Source organism: Perca fluviatilis, chromosome 12 (genome assembly GCF_010015445.1).
Source record: "Perca fluviatilis chromosome 12, GENO_Pfluv_1.0, whole genome shotgun sequence".
NCBI lineage: Eukaryota > Metazoa > Chordata > Actinopteri > Perciformes > Percidae > Perca > Perca fluviatilis.
The window spans coordinates 12,337,434-12,359,083 of record NC_053123.1 but is presented as its reverse complement, the minus strand read 5'-3'; the positions used below and the strand labels follow the sequence as shown (position 1 = coordinate 12,359,083).

The following is a 21,650-nucleotide window of genomic DNA, read 5'->3' as shown; positions in this document are numbered from 1 at the left end:
GAGAAATACTGAATACAAACTTCAACTTTTGTTTTTTTACAACAAAACTCAACAGGGCACCTTATAATTTCCACAGATTTCCCAAGACTACTGCAAATTTCATCCAATCCTTACCAAGTTGCATACAATTTTTTGAATGAGCCTGAAAAAGGTTTTTCATTATTCTTTTTAAATGGCATGCCTTTTTCCTGTAATTGTTTGCTACAATCATCTACTGTTGGTACACAATAACTCTTTAGTATGTGATTAAATTGCAATCAAATTTGGAGTACAGGTGCACTCACATCTACTTAGAGCGACTTGATACATTTAAATAACCATTAGGAGTCTGACTCGTGGAATTTTCCAGACTTCATCCTTAAACCCTTTTTCCATAACGGGAGTTCTCTATTCTCTAAAATTCATGACAACCATAATGCGGTCAGCATATCTTTCACTGTATATTTTGGTTCCATATTTTGGAATCATTTGTCAAATACCAATTATTTATAGGATTGTGGAGCAGTGCTTTTTAAAATTTCTTAATTACACAATATTTATTGTTGTATACCATTGATGCAGATGGTAGAGAAAGTCAGGCTTAGAATCAGAATGACATTACAGTTTTTTGGTTTGTTTTTTAAGATTATTTTTTCTGCATTTTTAGGCATTTATTGACAGGACAGCTTAAGACAGGAAAGGGGGAAAAGACGGGGAATGATATGCAGCAAAGGGCCGCAGGTCAGAATCTAACATGGGGCGCACGCTCAACCAGGTGAGCTATCCAGGCGCCCCAGAATGACACCACAGTTAATGTTCCTCTAGTTTTGCATCCTTAACTGCTGCTGTGAATGATGACAGGAGGAGAGGTTGTCTCTACCTACCTACTTGCTACAAATAAGGTTTTGATGCTGAAAGGCCCATATTTCCTCTGGGACAGCGGTCTGTATGGGAACGCTTATGCTTTTAATTTGTAATTTGCAAACACTGTGTTTTCTGTTTTCTCCCTCCTCCCTCTCCTGTCCTCCCTCGACTATTCTCTCTTCCCTTTTAAATCGGTTGTTTGTCCTCCTCCTTCTCTCTCTCCTGTTTTCTGTTTCCAAGCATGTTTGTTTTTTCTTTCTTCTTTGTTCTTTCCTCCCTTCTTTCTCTCCATCCCTCTATCCTTGTGTTGCTGTGGGAGTCTGGGAGCAAGACATTTTCTCAAACAGCCAAAACACATTAAATGCATTATTCTATGTCACAGGGGACAGCTCTAGCCCTCACAGGTAACTCAATGTAACACATAGCCTTTCTTTATTTCATTAGGATGCCCAGTTTAGCACATAGTCTTGGCAGGTCCCTGAGCTGTACACAAGACCCATTTCATCACTAATATACCCAGCTGCATCTGTTTAAAATGCTCAAGGGAAAGGCAGATGTCTGGCCATCAGCCAGTGATAAGCAGCCTGGTGATGTATTTTACCACTATCACCTTGACACAAACAAGAGTTTGGTGAGCGAGTCAACGGTTAGTGTCATTCATGTGCTATTTGATGGAGGTTATTAATTACATAGCTGGTTGTATGTTAGCTATAATTGTACAGTGCACAATCCATGTGCTAATGATCCTGGTTTGTATTTCTAAGTATTTGTTAATATTTAGTGCAGTCTCTGCTTTTTATGACACGGGGCCAGTGGTTATTTCAGATCTTTTTCTCAAAGGAATATTTTGCTGATTTCAAACCAGCTCTGTGTTATCTTTGTGTGGGTAGTGTGTTAAGATGAACAATGTTTGGCTTCTCTCTGCGATGCCATTGCACAGAGCTCCCCGCGGAGCAGAGCAGTGGAACTCTACCGAGATCTTGGCAGACTCCTGCGACTCTGCTCCTCTGTGCACTGGCACCACGGAGGGAAGCCAAACACCGCTCATCTAAACACACTGCCCACACAAAAATGTCACAGAGCCAGACGCGGCGACAGCCGATTTAGCTGGGGCTTCAGCCCCGAATGTTGTGAGTGTAGCCCCGAATGTATTTTGAAAAGTTGACTGACAAATATGAAACGGACAATAGCCTATGTAAACCCCCAAAATCATAAGTTGCCTTATTTCATTGTGCTTTGGCTTTGCACATACTGTACTGAAGCAGACCTGTGCGTCGCTTTAGTGTCCACTCTCTCTGTAAAAATAGAGATGAGCAGCGTACATCCACTTCCCTATCTAAACTTTGTGTCATTCAGAGACAGACCAGAGTCTCAAACGAGGCTCTGAGTCTGTCAGAAGGTCTGATATCTACCATATCAGCAGAGCAATCACGTAATGCACAGCAGACTATGGTGCAGGTACATTATTTTCTGAAATATAGTGACTGTATTCTTGTAATAGCCTATTATCACTTTATTTTTCTCAAACTATCACAACTCAAATCAGAACACAGAACACAGATATATTTTGAATGTGCACAAAGTTTTGAACATGAGCCGAAATCTTGCTCAAACACATCTGAAATATTACAGTCCAGGGGTTTATTAATTCATTAAAATGAATACATGTATCATTGAGGTGAATAATTGTCATGTGCACATTTAAGGAGGTTTCTTCCCCAACAAAAGACACAACAGAGGAGGGAAGAGTAAATTATGCCTAGGCTACATGTGTGCTGACTCAGATATAATTAGAAAAGTCGATCTACAGGAGAATAAATAGTTGAAAGCAATACAGAAAGGGAGCCTTACTGCAAAATATTCCATTGTTTTTATTTTTTGAATTGTCCCCTATGTTTCCCTTTACATAACGATATTTTCAGCATAAAGTGATTCAGAAAAAGGTACAAATAGGTGCATAAGAATTCACCAGAATGCAGGAAATTAAGTTTTTAACGCTAAAAAAAATGTCTTGGGGGAGGACCCCCTGACCCCCCGCATCATAAGTTGCCACAAAGATCTTGAAACAAAATCTTGGCCTTTGGGTTGCCAGGCCAGTTATGATTAGGACAAATGTTGGTGCTATCTAACTAACATCTACAAACTGGGTAGCTAAAATGAACATACACCGGTTATTAACAAGCTGGGCAAGCCGATCACTGTTTTGCATTGCATTAAGTTTATGTAAATGTGAACTGGCTAAGCCCTGAACCTCCTCAAGTCCTAGAAACACCCCTGCACAGAGCTGATTTGAAATCCGCAAAGTATTCCTTTAAATGTGCACTATGTAATACTAACAGCTAGTGTTTAAAATAGTTACTGCAGTACAAATTCAAAATACTGGAGAGAGTCGTCTCCCCCCTCCTCCCCAGACTTGAAGTTCACGGAGGTTGCCAGGCTGAGACCGCAGCATCCACATCAATGTTGCTAGACACTTGTCTCACATAGCCAGACATTACTTCATAGCACAGTGGAGTAGCTAACGTTAGATGCTGGCTATATTGATAGTCATAAAAGCCTGTGCTCACGCGGAGCTCTGTACCCAACTGACAGGCAAACTTTTTCGGCTTAGAATTACAGTAGGAACTGCTAAAAACACAACAACCTCGCTGTCCTCTCCACCCGACAGACACACTTCCTAGGCTTAGAATTACTGTAGGAACCGCTAAAAACACAACAACCTCGCCGTCCTCTCCACATGACGGACAGACACACTTCCTTGGCTTAGTATTACAGTGAGAACCGCTAAAAATAACACTACCTTGCCGTCCTCTCCACCCGACTGAACACACTTTATTGGCTTAAAATTACGGCAACAATCGCTAAACACAGTGCAAACTCACGTTTCTCTTTCTGATTTACAGCCCCCCTCTATTGGCTTAAAATAACTCACCGTTGTCGGCTACGGCCACTGAACATGCTACACGTTGTAAACAGCCGTGGCCCGCTTGCCTGGCCCTCCGTTAACATTAGCAGTTAGCAGCGTTATCATTTTGGCGTTAGCCAGGACCAGTCGGGATCACTTTACTGGCATTGGCATTGTTGTCAGAAAAGATATCTATTGAAGCATTGGGGTCATTTTTTGAATTATTACAGTAAATACATTACATATTGGACCTTTAAGTAAAAGTAGAAATACCATGGTTTAAAAAGATTCCATTACAAGTCCTGCATTCAAAACGTTACTAGTTAAAGTAAGTAAAAGTACAAAAGCATTTTTAGCTAAAAGTTCTAAAAGTATTCATTATGCGGAAACACACCTTTGAGAGTCTTATATTATAAAAAATGCATTGTATTATTTACTTAATGTTACTAATCGTTAGACCCAAGTGTGTCAAGTCCGACCAAGGAAATCCGACCAACCTTAAGATTTCTAAGTATTTTACACATCACAAAGTCAGTCTAACTTCTTATTTTCACACCTCAACTTGGAGTTAATAAAGGATTTGTTACTGAGATGGATATTAACATGTAAGACCTGCTGTCTCTGTTGGGAATGGAGGAGAATGATTCATGAACACAAATAGCCAACACAGTACCAATTAATACGGTCAGTTACAATATTACATTATCATGACTTTTTTTCAAAAGAGCTTAACATATAATTATTCACGGATAACACAAGTAGATTTTACAAATTGCATCATCATTTTGAACTTTAGCTCATGTCTTTTTTTGTGAAAGGTAATGTATTTACAAGCTTCTTCGAAATCAAATCCTCAATCTCTAAGTGGTTCATCCTGCAAACAATAAATCTGAAACATTTAGATTGGTTGCTAAAATGTACTCCAAAAGTCATTGATTTTAAAAAGTAATTTGGCCTCATGTTCAGTGCAAAAAAAAGACTTATCTATAGATAACTCTTGAAGTTGTTCCTTACTTTAGAGGAGCTGGCTTGTCACTGCAGCTGGTTTGAATTCCATCACTTGTTTGGAAATGAACCAGACCAGTGAATAAAACTTGTCAAAGTGTGTGTGTGTGTGTGTGTGTGTGTGTGTGTGTGTGTGTGTGTGTGTGTGTGTGTGTGTGTGTGTGTGTGTGTGTGTGTGTGTGTGTGTGTGTCTACTCTCTCATGTGTAGTAGACTGACTGGGTTTTACGGTGCAGTGATACATACTCTTCCTGTCATTACACAGCCAATACAGACCACTGTCTATCACCTAAACTGCTGTAAAACAGATTTCTCTGCAGTTGAAGTATAGGGGTAATTTAATTACTAGACTATCTTCAACAAATGCACAGTGATGTTTAACCCAGTGTTACATTTTTGTAACCTGGAGATTCATTATACTCTACAATTAATTGTTTTATTTTTTTCAATATAACAGAACAAGGAGTGCATACGACAGTAACATACAAAGAGCATGTTACTGTCCTGCAAACACTGATTAACCGCAGCTAACATGACATGATAGAAGAGGGACCAGGTCCATCAGCCAGGTATATTGTTTTGATGAAGAATGCCTATCACGTTGTCAGCAATATAAAACCTGCAGTGGTTTTTAAAAAAGGTTTAAAGTGCATAAGGTCAACATATTATGTCAACTCAAAGATAACCATGCAAACCTTATTAAGGAATGGAAAACTTGCAGCATGCTGCATTGATAAATTTTTCTGAGACTGCAGTGATATGCATACAAACAAATGCTTTTGCACATATGCTTCTCTAGACACATCCACCTAAACCTCTCTGTGATGGGCTTGTTTGAAAAGGTGCACAGAAAATTCTAACACTATTAGCATAGCGTTACCATCAGCAGAAATGAGACAGCCATGTGGATTTGTTTGTGTTGGGAGGAATCAAGAGTCCCCTGTATTAATGTACGCTGTCCATAGATAAATTAGACTTAGTCATTAAAATGCAGATGGCCCGTTTGGTAAATGTTTTGTGTCACTCAGGTTAGTCATGATTTGTTGAGCATATGATGGGCTGCTTTGCAAATACACACACACAAACACCAGTACTGTACACATGCATGAGTGGCGTATAGAAGTTAAGGCCTGTGATAATTTCCTGTCAGGCGTAACCTTTTCAATATTCTGTGATTTATACATTGAAATACATCTGATGTATGAACAAGCATCAATCTTTATAACACATTCACACATGCACTAAGACTCTGTGTGGAGAACTATAAAGCATACGGATTAACAGCAAGGGAGTGTCTTGGCCTGTAGTAAATCCCCTCATATTTGTAGAAAGAGAAAGAGTCAGGGGAAATTATGTGTGTATTTGCAGTTATTGAAGTCGGCACCAAGAACGTGGCACTGCCAGGATCTGGCAGACTTATAAGTTTACAGCTCTAGGCAGTGGAGGAATGTAACTAAGTACATTTACTTAACTATACTTAAGTACAAATTTGAGGTGCTTGTACTTTACTTGAGTCTTTCCTTTTCATGTCACTTTCTGCTTCTACTTCACTACATTTCAGAGAGAAATATTGTACTTTTTACTCACAAAACACATGTAGTTTATAAAATACGATGTTTTATTATCACTTAAACTACCCAACAATATATAGTCAAGTCCAGTTGGAATGGTTAACCGATCAAACATTTAGTTGACTGACAGAACAGTTTTGATTGTTTCCAGTTTCTAAAATGTGAGGATTTTTCTGCATTGAGTACTTTTAATACTTTAAGTACATTTTCCTGATACTTACACACTTTTACTTAAGTAACATTTTCAATGCATGACTTTAACTTGTAAAGGAGTATTTTTGACAGTCTGGTATTAGTACTTTTACTTAAGTAAAGGATCTGAATACTTCTTCCACCACTGGCTCTATGACAAAGAGGTTCAAATCCACCACAATGTTCATAATGTTGTTTAGTTCTACCAGCTAGTAGAAACTCTGAAGGCGGAAACAAAATTATTTCATTCAACAGATTAACAAAAATTAATTTGTGTTACTACCAAATAGTTTCAATAGACTGTTTCTTTCTACATTCATCAGATTCCGATTCATTGCCAAGTAGGTTTTCACATACAAGTAATTTGCCTTGGTTTACAATACATACAATATAAACATATGAAGCAAAAGCAAAAACCAAAGTACTGCAACAGTTAAGAACATAAATATAGAATAGACAAATTACAATAAAAATGTGATCATCAATACAATACCTAAATATGTAAAAAAATATATATATAGAAAAGGTTGTCCCACAATCTGCATTCTCACTAGTAGAACAAAAGGTATCCTCCCAATCATCAGATAAGAGGTGAAATTGCCCAAGTGCTGCCTTGCTCAAGGAAACCCTGGGTGCCTTCCCAAAGTAGGTGACTGGGTCAGGAGGAAGAGAAAAGAGCCAGAGGCAACTGGAGGACAAGTGACAGCTGGATAAGGATGTGGAAGGTTAAGTGAACGGAGGAGTGAAATGAGGGAGTAAGCCTGAGAGGTGAATAGAGGAAGAGAGAGAGAGCGAGAGAGAGACTTAGAGAAAGAAAAGAAAGCGGGAGAGAGGAATTATGAGAGCAGGAGAAGAGTGGGACAGAGACGAATGAAGTGACAGAGAAAAGGAAAAGGGTGAAAGAAGATAGAAAATGAGAAGCATGAGAGTGAGAGAATGATTGAGTGAGGAGATGATCGAAAAACGCAGAAGAGGAGGTGGCAGAATGAAAAGGGTAAATTAGCTGAAAAGAAATGTGAGCAGAGGATAAAGACTGGCGGGGAAGAGATGCAGACACAGAGACATCTGTGCACTTGTGTGTGTGCACTGTGAAAAGTAAATCTTGAGATGCGTTTGCTTTATTGCTAATATATATTAATTATTAATTAATTATTAATTAGAAATATAACATGTTTAAAATATACCTATCGCTGAAACAGTAGGTAGACTTAGCTAATAACTTTGAACATGCTCATTTTGTCATGGGGTCTCGGGGTATTTCAGATTTTGCAGGGGTTTGCATCCACTGTAATAAATAATAATAAATGCACCATGATGCAATTCAAGACAGCACAACCACAATGATGGAATTTGACACAAAGAAGATAATATTGTTTTAAAAAATTGCATGTTTACAGATATGCATTACATTTCATCGTAGAGAGAGGTCTACTTGTCTGGATAGATCTCGGTTAAGTTGTTTAGAAATGCTCAGTGCCTGAAATGGGTGAGTACTCAACAGTACTGAGTAACGGCACTTGAGTACCCTTACTTCTAATTGCTATTAACTATATTATTAATAGGCTGATGTTTATACTAAAATAGGCATATCATGATTTTTTGAGGAAAAGCAGGCATTTTATGTAAAATCAGACTTTCAGCACCCCCATATAGCTCAAATGGAATAATCCTTTTTTTCATAACCACAGACCCTGCGACAATTAGACTGTGAGATTGGTAGTCAATTCAGGCTCCTTAGATCAAATCATCAAATAGTTGACTATTCGGGGTCACCCCTAGAAGATATACATATGTATATATAATGTATATCCGAGACACATGCTATGCTCATGTCATGCAACTCCTGATCTGGTACTGGCTCCTTTTTGGGTCCAATTCAGGCACTGAAAATGCAGTTTATTATCATACCAAACAGAATGCACTGTTTTAAAATATCCAGAAACCTTCTTTCTGATTTGAAAAAAAAGCACATGGAGCAGCATTGGTAATGTTGTGAAAAATGTAAACCTTTGTAAAGATAGGTTTCCACATCAACCACTCTCCTTTACTCTTCCTTTGTAAGGCACTTTTGGCACAGATTTGTAGTTTGTGATTCAGCATTGTTTGAATGTGACTGCCAGCAATACAGCAGTTCAATCTGTATTGAATAGGGATGACTACCAACTTTTGTCAATATACAGTACACACTTAAAAATGCTGGGTTAAAAATAACCCATTTGATAACCCAACGCTGAGTCAGAAACGGACCCGCCCAACGTTGGGTTACATCAACCCAACGCTGGGTTAATGTTGGGCTGACCCAACTGTTGGGTTATGGGCTGACCCAACTGTTGTGTTATGGGTTGATCCAATTGTTGGGTTATGGGTTGATCCAACTGTTGGGTTATGGGTTGACCCAACCTGTGGGTTATGAGTTTGACCAACAGCTGGGTTAAAATTAACTACAAAGCTGGGTTATGAGTTTTGACCAACAGCTGGGTTAAATCTACTAAAAAGGGGGTTGGAAAAACCAATACTGGATTACTGCATGACTCACTCAGTGAAAAGGTCATTGTGTTTGTACATTCTTTACCTTTTCAAATATAAAAAGTATACAGGCAGTGAAATGCTTTTTATAACCAATAACTTTTCATAACCAATAACCATTACCAATATTATTTAAAAGCTATATTTCACATTTTCATTTTCGACATTTCACGTTTTCAATTCATGAAAACAGAGTCATATGATTTCAACACAATTAATTTATTAAAAACATTTGTATAAAAAAAAAGACATTCACCCAACACCTAGTAAAAACAAGTTTGTGTGGGTACATGAGAAAAAAACAATACTTTTGTGTGTGTGTGTCAACTGCTACCACATCATCTGTAGGCTAACGATGATCTAACAGGGATGTGCAGCCGCAAACTGTGCTCGCATCATCTGTAAATGATGGGATGATTCTTATTTAAGAAAACGTGTGTATGCGATTTTTTTATTTTTAAACATTTCAAAAAAAATTTTGGAAACAAACAAGTGTTTTCACAAGTTTGGTTTGTTTGTGTGTGTGTGTGTGTCTCAAATAATGGATACCCGAACGTGGGCCCTGGAAGTAACGAGTCTGCACTGGTTTTCTGACCACGATCGGAAGCGAAGCAAGCAGGAAAGGTTAACACACTGAACATTTTAACATCTTATTAACGTGCGCTTGTTGCCCCATGTGAGCTGATGACCTCATCTGTTGACATTTCCGAATGCCTTCCTACAGATCCGGACTCTAGTGTGTGCATAACGTTAGTCCGATTACACCCTGCAAGCATCGCGCGAGCGTCAGTCGCGTGGCGTGTCCGTTTTTTTTCGGCTCCCATGTTAACAGGTTAGAGCTTCCACACTGCCTGCGTGACACACGTGCCTTCTAGAAATAGAACAGACGCCTATTTTTCACGCAAGACGCGAGCGTGTTGGAAGCGTTCCAGGCAAAATAGAATAGGAAAATATGTTAATATGTCATTTAGACACGAATGCATATTAATAAATGACATGTTGTTTGAAAGCCTCGAGGTTTTTATATAAATGCAGATATATGAATGTAATTTAAAAGAAAAATCGATTTTCTAATGCTGCACCTGTCAATCCTGAACGAAATATTCTGTAGCCTATTTTGCCGTCAATACTGCCGACGTTGTCTTTGCTGTAATCAAATCAGTATATATTTATGTTTAACATGATATTTCATTTTATCAATGGGAACATTCATGTGTCCAGACAAGGCTAGCAGCAGCAGCGCCGCGTCAGACACGTTTCTGGTGTGTAAAGACATAGCGTGTAAAGACGCCACGCTCACGCCACGCCGGCAGTGTGTAATCGGCCTCCCGAGCAGTTTGCAGTTCACTCTGCCGCAAACTGTGCTCGCATCATCTGTACTGATGATCTAACATGTCCAGGGATACCATATATCGTCTGCAAAAACTCCCACACTTGTGCAGAAGATCTAGGATACTGTACATCAAAAACATAAAAAGCCTTAAAGCAGGCATCTACTGCCCCAAGAAGAGATGGGTGCTCCAAGGCATGTCCATGCACTATAACAAAGGCTTGTGAAAACTGATGCCTGTCCTCAAGAAGAAGCACATGTGGGACCTCTGTGCTTGTCCTTTTCGTAAGGTATTCAGCGATGTTTGTTCCAACCTGTAGAGAGAGAGAAAAAAACTTCATAAAACTTCATAAGACAGCTTTACTTCAGATATTAACCCTCATTACAGGCATAAGTTTAAGTGATAAAATTAAGGCCAAAATTATATATAATCTATGGGGATTTAAATTATGTATTAAGTAATGGGTGAACAACTGGAAAACTATGTCTTTCTGTGTTTGCTCTAACAACATTTCGTTTTAACAATGATAACAATAAACTGAAACAGATCATTGTTGTGCAGTGGTTTGGTCTGACACATATTTGTGTGATAGGTCAGAGAGGTAGGTAGTAGAGGATGGATACCTAAACTGAGCCCGACTGGACCCGATGGGCCAGGCCGGGTTCGGACAGATATTTAGAAAGTAGTTCGGTCACATCAAACAACGAATTTTAAACGGGAAATAAAGGGAAACTGTATCGAGGTCTGCAAATCTGGAGACAATCTGTTACAATACTTGTTGGCGCTTGTTTATTACATTTGTATTAACTCACAGGCTGCTCATCTACGAAAGCTTTTGTAGATTCGTGGCGCTGGGCCGGACCATCTTTCTCCGGATTTTGTAGGGTCGCGGAATCACCACAGGTAGCAGAAGCAAAGCGATGTCTCCTCGTCTGTCTGCAATATTGCAAGCATAAAAGTCAAATGTAAAATTCTACGACTTTGTATCACATTCTGGCGACTACATTTCAAAATGCAAAAAATATTCCCTGACCTTGCTCTGACTTTACTACAAAAATGCTCAAATTCCCTGATTTTCCATGGCTGGTATAGACCCTCTTAAATGTCATTCCAGAAATTCCATGACCCGTAGTGAACTTTAATTTGAATGTTAAACTTAAAAATACCTGCTGAGAAATCTTCAAGATTGTTCAGAAGGTCACCCGTCTTCTATTTTGGGGCGATAGAGAGGATTTTCTCTGTTGTAAGGCTCCAGTTCTCAGTCAGCTTTCTGTTCAATAAGCATTCAGAAATGTCAAGCAAGCAAGTGGTCATTCTCATCACGCCAACAACAACATTTTACAGCTAATAACTTATAATGAATAATCAAGAATAGTTATTTTGGCAGGCAACACACACACACACACACACACACACACACACACACACACAGTTAGAATCAGCCAATTTCTATATTAGTGGAATTCAGCTGCATGGAGGCAAAGTACTCTGTGACAATAGCTCATGCAGGTGAAATTTAGCACGTTGGTCCCAACAGATTAGATTGATGCAAGACTTCTTTGCCAGGTAGTTCACTAACTAAAATGAACCTATTGGCGGGAACCGGCGATGTGTTCGCCTGTCTTCGTCAGCATTACAATTTGCATTTTGTATTTAAAAGGAACTACATAAAGTACTTTATACATAACACAAAACACATGCAAGCATGAGCATTCAAAATAGGCTACATGATAGCGGAATACAAATTTCCCTCTATTTCCCTCCTTTTTCTGCATGTTCACAATTCAGCAAGCAAGATGGCAGTGTTCGTCTTTTAACAGTCATGGTCATTCATAACGTAGGCTGAGGACGGTTACAGTTGCCGGTGAAAAAAAAATGTTGCCGCCCATTTTTAGACTTCTAAATTAAAATATCCGAAACTAATTTACCATTGGCAATGTCTGTACGTTACTAACGGTCGGTGGATTAGCTAACGTTAGTAACGTTTTATTCATAAACCGCTCCTTAAACCGAGCTAGCTAGCAAGCCAATTTAGCTAGCATACAATGACTCAGATATATCTTAATAAAAAATAAAACCGATAGACAACGTAAATTTGAATGTCCAAACAGACATAAAAGATAACAACGACACAGCCTTGAAATGTCTCCATTAACTCCACTCTTGAAATAACGTTAATTGCTTTGCATTGTCACACTTCATAAGATAGCTAGCAGCTGGCTAGCTTATCTGAGTCATTGTGGCTACATTGGCGCCTAGCTTAGCTAGCTACGTTAATGCCATGACAAATGTTGGAACACTAAAACGTAGCTAACGTTGATTTAGCTTCGGTTTAAGGAGCGGTTTATGAATAAAACGTTACTAACGCTATTAACCAACCCAACCGTTAGTAACGTACGGACATTGCCAATGGTAAATTAGTTTGGGATATTTTAATTTAGAAGTCTAAAAATGGGCGGCAACATTTTTTTCAGCTAGCAGCTAGCTAGCTAAGTTACGTTAGCTAATGTAACATTAGAGAGTTTATTCTAGAAGCACTGTTTAAAAAAGCACATTTTCAGCAACAAACTACCGGTAAAATGAGAATGCTTACCTCGCCTCCCTGCCCTACGAACCAAATGTGGTTTTTGAGAAAATTAGCTGCTGGTCCGATGCCAACTCACGAGAGCGAGAGCGAGAGACAACGATTTGGGGTGTCTGGGGGTTACGACAGTTGAAGAGGTGCGCTTGTTTTTGTCTGTGTGAAGATCCAGCGGGCGGGGTTCCAGATAGAGCGATCTCTTCAATGTGTTTCTGTCTCCGCCCGCCGTAGTTCTTTGCTGGTATATATTTGCAACGCAAATCGTGTTGGATTTATATTTAATAACGTTACTTGAATAAAACGAAGCTAAATCAACAGGTTATTATTCTAAATCGTTAGACTGTTTTTAAACTAAGCTAAACCTATACACATGATCTGATGTAATGATACGAAACAAACGTTTTTATACGTCTTTTATGTCACGTTTTTTACTCTTCCCATACCATGTCATGACTCATGAGTGTGTGTGTGTGTGTGTGTGTGTGTGTGTGTGTGTGTGTGTGTGTGTGTGTGTGTGTGTGTGTGTGTGTGTGTGTGTGTGTGTGTGTGCGTGTGTGTGTGAGAGTGAGTGATGAACCAATCTTGGAAATAAAAGGTGAGAGGTGGTAGACAGGTGGATGGAGGAGAAAGAGGAAATGGCCTAGAAACAGGAGAGTTGCTTTAATCACAGCATGCAGCTGGCTAATTGTGAATGTTGCTGAAAGCAATCAGAGATAGATCGACTTCTTAGTTGTGGCAACGCATCAGAACATTCTTGCAGCAACTTGAGAGCCTCTAATCAGACGGTCTTTTGTAGATGAAAAGCCGGTGGGAAAAACTAACAATATTATGATATTATGCCACCATCCACAAAACGAGAGTTGATATGAGAGTGTGCATGTAAACACAGTAAACCATGCATAACTTCAGGGTTAATGGTGATGTTAGTGTGATTATCATAGCAAAACTGGATGAAAGCACCCAATCATTCCTGCACATAACCGGTGTCATGTCAGTCTCTCATACAGCACTGAGTACCTTGGCTTTGACCGCCAGTATCTTTATCATCTTCATCTGTCTTCTACTTTCCCCAGTAAACGGCGCAACCCCCACAGATATGCCAACACTGTGCATAATCTGAGACTTCATCAAAATCTAAATTGATTTGAGAATGTGCTTACCTGGCATGAAAGCTCCCTACACCATGCACACAGAGGGTTTGGAGTTAATGGTGTGCAGAAAAGGGTGTAGTAATGAAAGATTAATAAAACTGATGATTTGATGGTAAACCTGAAGATGTTGGTGCAGAATGCTCGTGGATGCTACCCATTACAGCAAACCTTAGCCACACATATTGTATTTGTCAGAATTGTAGTGTTGGTAGTATATCAAGATATTACGTAGTGTCATTGAAACTTCTTTTATTGTAAATCATTGTGGGTGGTCTAATCACTAATTCAAGTTCTTGAGAAATATTTCATTTGAGGAATGTTTTAACAGGAATGTTTGTGTTTCTATAAAGAATAAAGAAACACAAACTAAAAATAAATACAGCCTAAACCCACTGCAATAATAAACTCTAAAGACTTTACAGGCATACAGTTTTTTTTAGAATGTGGCACTGACTCATCTGACCTGAGACGGAGAGGTTTGTTCGAAAGTGTTGGAGCTTAAATAATAAAAGCATAATCTCCTTTTGTCCTGTGCATGGACTGTGGGTCTTTTAACAGCATTTGGTTCCCAGACCTAAGGATCTGAAATATATAAAGGAGGAAATGTAATCAAACCTCCCTGAATGAATTCTAAAATGAATAGGAAGATAAGGCAGAACTGGAGACATATGCTATAAAGCTTGACTTCTATATTCTTTACTTTTGTGATAAATATATAAAAATAAAAATGGAGCAAACAATGGTGTTCATCGCACACTGACATTCCTGTCTGCAGATCTATGTCTTATGTTTTACACACCAGACTCCTTAGCTCTGACTCTGTTAGAAGTGGTAACTTTAGTGGCAATGTATTAAATGCTATTATTGTAACATTTTGTTCAGTTACTCAATAACAATGTCCATGGGCAATCTTTGTTGAGAAAAAGTGTATGAAATGATGTTGTAGCATCTGACGATCCCTGCACTACAAAACCTTTATCACTTGCCTTTTTGTCTTTTATGAGCACTGGCAGAACAAATGTGTCCATTATAGCTTCTATTTTTCTGGACCCACAATATCTCCCAAAATGATTAACTTCCTGGTTATGAGTTTATGCTTGTTTCTCTCTTCAGGCTTATTGCTGTTTTTACTACTGTATATGTCTGTAAAAAGTGAATGAGCTGAATGATAAATTGTATCTATGTCTCTTAATCCCCCTTTGCCTCAGCAATTTAGTACATTGTTGCTCCTTGTTGCTTTGAGACATTTGCACACAGCTTTCAAGATGTGCTGACATGTTGAGAAAGAGAGACAAATATAAAGGCAAGATTCCAAACTAAATTGAAAACACTGAAACATTAAAGAGGATGTATAAGTGTTCTCAGTTTAAGAGAGAGATCACAGATTAAACTCTGGTATGTCGGCACATTATTAAGTTTTAGGTAAATATTTAGCCCAGACGCATAACTATCGGTAAGCAGGGTAAGCGGTGCTTACGGGCCCGGACCAATCAGGGGCCCGCATCACTGGAAGATATTGATTGAAAGCCGGGGCCCCCTATCGCATTTTCATTACTCGCGACAATCCCAGCAGTCCCACGTGCAGCCACTGACCAAGCGTGAGAACGGGTCAATTAATCGGGTTCAGTTAATTTTTTTTAATCTCATTAATCGCATGCTGTCATTTATAAATTTATTTTCACTTCACTGGTGCCTAACGTCGTGCTACTGTTTTGACCCTTTGCCGCACCTTTACTTATCATCAAGCTGTCATACTTCCTCCTGCTGCAGGCATGATGGAGAAATGCAGCAGCAACACAGTTCTGAATGGCGCTTTTTATTTCCCAAAACTCCCGGACGGCTCGTAGACAAGTCGAAAGCCATATGCACATTGTGTAAAGCCAAATTAAAATATCACCGAAGCACGTTAAGCTTGAGCTACCAGCTATGAGCTAAGCATAGTCCAGTTAACGTGACTCAGGTTGATGCTAGTGGGCTCAGGCATAGCACTGTTTTTAGAGTGCTACTCGCCGACCTGTTATTGAAACCAAAGTGCAAACGCTGTCTCATCAACCGGTGATCACTGGACGTCAGTGAGTAATCACAATTATTTAGAAGTTACTGCACACTATATTGACTCTGGTAAGTAGGGTTGGGTACCGAAACGTGCCGACCTGAACGGTATAACGAGACCGAATAAGAACGAAAATTTCTGTGCCTCATTTCGGTGCCTGACTTTACACTACACCTGACAGCAGGTAACGTTAGCCTACCTTTAGCTAGCAGCTGGATTAAACACAGTTAAAATGCTGACAGTTAACGTTAAACAGCGTAAAGTGTGACTGTATTTCATGTATTCCAAAATCGGGACCTAACAGTCTGCTCTGCAGCGCAGCAGCTGCCGTTGTCGAAATTAAACAACACAGACGGTGCGTTCACTTGCAGCTGCTGTTGTCGGAATTAAACAACACAGACTTAAAACAGGTAGCCTCGTGGTGCATTCAAAGTAATTGTAAAATATCATTTTCCCATCTGGTGGTTGTTTTTGTCGTTCAACAGCAATTTACTGGTGAAATAAATTATTGTTATAGTTATTACATTATTATTAAATCTTTAATGTTGACCATGGCCTTAACAATAAACAAGTTACTGACTCTTGTTTAGTACCCTTCTTTTTTTTCTTTTTTCTTTTGTTTACAGTAAATAAATAATAAACTAATACAAATCAAGTTAAGTTCATAAAGTAACTTTCTTTGCATTCATTTGATTCCCAATCAAGATACACTGGTAAGAATTGCTTTCCATTATTATGTACTTAAAAATAGTTCTGAAAATAATTCTGAAAATAATAGAATTTTAATCATGTGATAAAACATGCGATTAATCGCGATTAACTATAGAAATTCAGGGATTAATCGCAATTAAAAAAAATGTATCGTTTGACAGCCCTAGTATGTTCATATTTGATTTATTCAATAAATTATAATTTTTTGTCTTAAATCCACCAGCCATTTTCATATTATACCAACATTTGCAGCATCCTGACCCTTTTTGTTAAGGTTCCTAGGAAATCTCAGCCAAGAGTAATTCATTAATAGTAATAATTATTATTCTCCCCAAAACAAGTTTCCTTTTTATTTTTAAAGAGCTATACAAAAGAAATTGCAACTTTTTTTGCAACTTTCACTGTCTTCTGCTACTTCATTGCAACAAACTTTGCGACAAATTTTTTACAAAAGCTCCTGTGAAATCAAGCATTTTGGGCCAGAACAATCTAAAAAAAAGGCCGTGAAATCCTGGAAGGACTGCCCTTGTGTGTTTTTTCATGTGTTATGGTGCGAATTCACCAGTGTTTTTTTGTTGTTGTTGTGGTGCGCGTAGGCTACTCCTGATTTTGTCAGTCATCTCATCTCTTATATGCTATGTCTCTACGATCCTATCCTGTCCTATTCATGGTAGCCTACTCGTGGACATTGTGCCATCATCATGTGCTGTAGTAGGGGGGCCCGCCTTGATAATCCTACATAGGGGCCCGGTGTTGGCTTGTTATGCCACTGATTTAGCCAGTGTAAGGAAAGGGATTAATGTACTACTAAACTTGTTTTTTCTTTTTTTTTGTATGCAAAGATCAGTTTTTATTTATCGTCATTAACAGTCAAGTCAATTTACATAGCCCAATATTACAATCACAATCAGTACAGCATAACACCCACTATACTTGGACCCTCATGTTTAGTTTACTTAAGACATGAGGCATTATAATTAGTTTTAAATACAAACGGTCAGATTCAAAGATGTAAGTCCTGGAAGAGAATCTTGGAGTTTTTAAAAGTTAAAACCTTAAGTCAATCCTTAATAGCATTATGTGCACAAAACTGTCCAAGTCAGATTCTATATAGGAGAACCTCTGGCCCACCTTGATCTGTAATGGCCCTCTGCCATGCCTCAAGCCAGCACCAACGTCATTATGCAGCACTGGCTATAAATGAATAGTGTGTGTTAAACTCCTGGCCTTCTCAGCCACCGTACCCCTCCCAGGCAGCCCTCTCCCGGCATCGCACCACGCTCTAACTAACTATGACAAATTAGCCCCACACTTAATTACTAGCCTGGGAAAATCACAATGATGTTTATTAGGCACGCCATCATAAAGCAGTGTGTCCGTGCCCCAAGACCTAAGCGCTGTGCTGGAGAAACACTAATAATAACAATAGCCATACAAATTGGCTGAGTGGAATGACCGGGGTCCCTGAGGCGCCTGCCAGGGTGGGGTGAAGAGGAAGGTGACTTTCCGCTGATGAATCAATACTGTTCTCCGCTATGCTGAGCTCCGGCTACCATTGTAGATCTGCCTTGTGTGTGTGTGTGTGTGTGTGTGTGTGTGTGTGTGTGTGTGTGTGTGTGTGTGTGTGTGTGTGTGTGTGTGTGTGTGTGTGTGTGTGTGTGTGTGTGTGTGTGTGTGTGTGTGTGTGTGTGTGTGTGTGTGTGTCTGATTTAGCTGCGATCCTTACTCCATTACGGGTTAATAGAAGAAGAAAAAAAGGAGCCTTTGATGAAAAATGCTGAATATATCACATTATAGAATAATTTTTTTTTTTTTTTTTTTTTTTTTTTTTTTGGGCCTTTTTTTTTTTTTTTTTTCTTTCGTGATAATAAGATTAAGTGTGTGTGTGACCACAGCTGGGCTGGTGGCACTGGCCTTGTGGAGAGAGCGGTCGTAAATAGCGCCTCCGTGCTTGCCGGCTTATTAACAGTTGATTTATCTGCTTCTCTGTAAGGAATCCGCGCCCTTGGCACTCAAACCCAGAGTTTCGGCCCCAGGGGGCCCCAATTACCCAGTGCAGTGTGTATGTGAATATGTGTCGAGGGAATATTTTGCGTTGCAGTGCCATTGATGTTGTGCGTGTGCACATGTCTTATGCTGCTGTATACACCAATGCAACTATTCAGTATCAGGCTCATCTTCATCATCACCCTTCTTTCTTTTCTTTCTCTCACAAATACACACTCGCACATACCGAACACGTGCATTTTTTATACCAACTGTGTAGAGACATATGGGGGAACAATAGGATGGGATACATTTATTCGACAGCTTTCCTCCCCTACGGTGAATTATGAGAGTATTTATCCTGCTGATCTTTTTTTTTCTTTTCTCTCTGTGCCTCTCCCTCGTCTTTCTCTTCCCCCCATACTTTTACATTGAGGCCATGTGTATGTTTGAATTGTCTGTTGCGTGGCATTGATTTATTGCATTAATGCTGAAGTTTGGCTTTCTTTCCCTGTGCATTTCAAAGATGTTTCCTTCAAAAGCCTATCTGTAAAATGTCATGTTGATCAAACGTGTTTTTTTTTTATCTCCCCGTCTGATCTTTCTGTCCTTTTATCTTGCAATATTTCACATATTTTGCCCTTTGTTTGCATCTTTTTTTTATCATCCCGTCATTATAATGTCAATACAGTTTGATTAAGATAAGTGCAGTAAAGTATGAAGAATTATTCTGATAAAGCTTTCACATGGAAAATAAAGATTTCTAAGATGATACTCTGTAGAACATTTTCATATAGGATTATTATAGTATGATTATATAATTGTTTTTCTATTTCATACCCACAATAACATCTAGACGTATGTTTTATTTTGTGTTGTGACAGCAGATTTTCAATTGGTTTGTGAATTTTAGTTCCCCAGAGCTGCTGATTGTACGACCATGCTGACTAAAGTCCGCTCTTCAAACTGCCCAAGTTAAGCCTCATACATTTAAAGTTACTATATGTAACTTTTTAATGTTTCTGAAACAGTGTAATTTTTCATCTGATGATTCTAAATGAGCAATGGTGAAAAGAACACTATTTTTATATCGTTTTTTATGAATTTAATAATAATGTATATTTCATTCAATCCACAATTTTAACAGTCTATGGTTGCATTGCACTCTCTTGTCGTCCACAAACGCTGCTCTGCCCCATACTGGGTCTGCAATACAGTGCCTACGATGATCAGTGAATTGAAGTGCAAGATGAAAGACTCACATTACACCATGAAAGTCTTACCTAGGGGAAATGAGTGTATCAACACTTTGCAGCATGAAAGACCTTTGCAGTTTGTCACTACAGCAAAAAAGTGTTGAAAGTGTTATTTCCACAAAGTTATTAATACCTAAAATGTGTGTTACAGTGAAACCCATCTAACAAGCATGTGTGAAAGCATGTATAAAACTTGAAACTACTTTTACTGGTTTAATGTAAAAGTGGTTGGAAAATGTAATTTTAAAATATTGTATCTGGAACCTGTAACAGTGAGTATGTTTACATGCACACCAATATTTCATGATTATTCCGAATATGACAATATTCCGAATTTGATACATGTCATGTAACCAGCATATTCCGGTTGGATATTTCGAATAAGGCCTTTTTCCGAATATAGCATTTTCCGATTAAGACATGTGGGATATTCCGGTATTATTCGGCTTTTAGAACCATTATTTGGACATGTATACAGCGCATTCGGAATATACGTCTCAATCTGGGTTTTTACCGAAGTTTACGCCCAGTTTACAGCCTCTTGCCTACTTATGGCTTATGGTCAGCTCTGTGCGTTGCTATGGTTGATGTAAACAAACCAACCAGCTGACAGTTTGCAAGGCCGATAAGAAGGAGAAACGCAGCTACTTTTAAACAGTATCAAAGACTTGGATATCAACAGGTTTTTTGGATATGCGCACACATCGCTACGCTGACCTTTTCAAGAAGCTGGTTGAAGGAGTGAAAGAGGGACGCTGTGTTCGCAAGTCCACCACCGCTGGTAAACTTTGAAAAAATCTTATTTTGCACGGCTACATGTAAACAGGAATATTAGTGGAATTTTCACTTTCTTTAGCCATGTAAACAGCTTAGTCAGAATATTGCCTTTTTCAGAATAAGGGCAAAAACCTGAATATTATGTGCATGTAAATGTAGTCAATGTGATCCCAATCCATGCAGATGCTTGTGTGTTCGTGTGTCTATTCTGGGGCAAAATCTAAGAGCCTCTGTGCCTGTTGCTCCTTATAGGCAACATCTGTAATTATTATATTTAGACCTGCCCTGTCAACTAGCAGCTGCATTACTCCCTCTCACTTCAGTGCTGGTAAACCCTCATTCTGACCGCCCCATCTCTGTTAAATCATTCATTTTAATTCAAACAAAGTTTAATTTACTTAAATTAATTTCACATCTTCAGCTCAATTCAGTGCTACCGTATTATGACAAATTATTATTCCAAAACAACAACAATCAACTTAAAAACAATGGTTGTGTGCAAGTTTAATTAGAATATTAAAGGAATATGCAACCATTTGTTGAAATAGGGTTATTCACCGTCTCCTGTATATTTATATAGGTGGGCACTCATGTGGTGGGCTCATTTTTGTCTCCGTGTATGCATTGTCTTAGTCCGGCAGCGCCGGCGCTAGCTTAGTTTAGCGTAGTCAATGGAATCCTTTGTTGCCGGTTAGCATGTCGTGATTAAAAGTGAGCCAACAACAACAAAAAACAACCTAATTACTTCTTGTGGCGTTTGAGA

At 38.8% G+C, this 21,650-nt stretch overlaps 1 protein-coding gene across 2 annotated transcripts in view; it reads left to right on the top strand.

Moving 5' to 3' along the window:
* The window catches only part of epha6 (eph receptor A6), a 210,808-nt gene that overhangs the window by 117,697 nt on the left and 71,461 nt on the right, over positions 1-21,650 (top strand). The window lies entirely within an intron of this gene.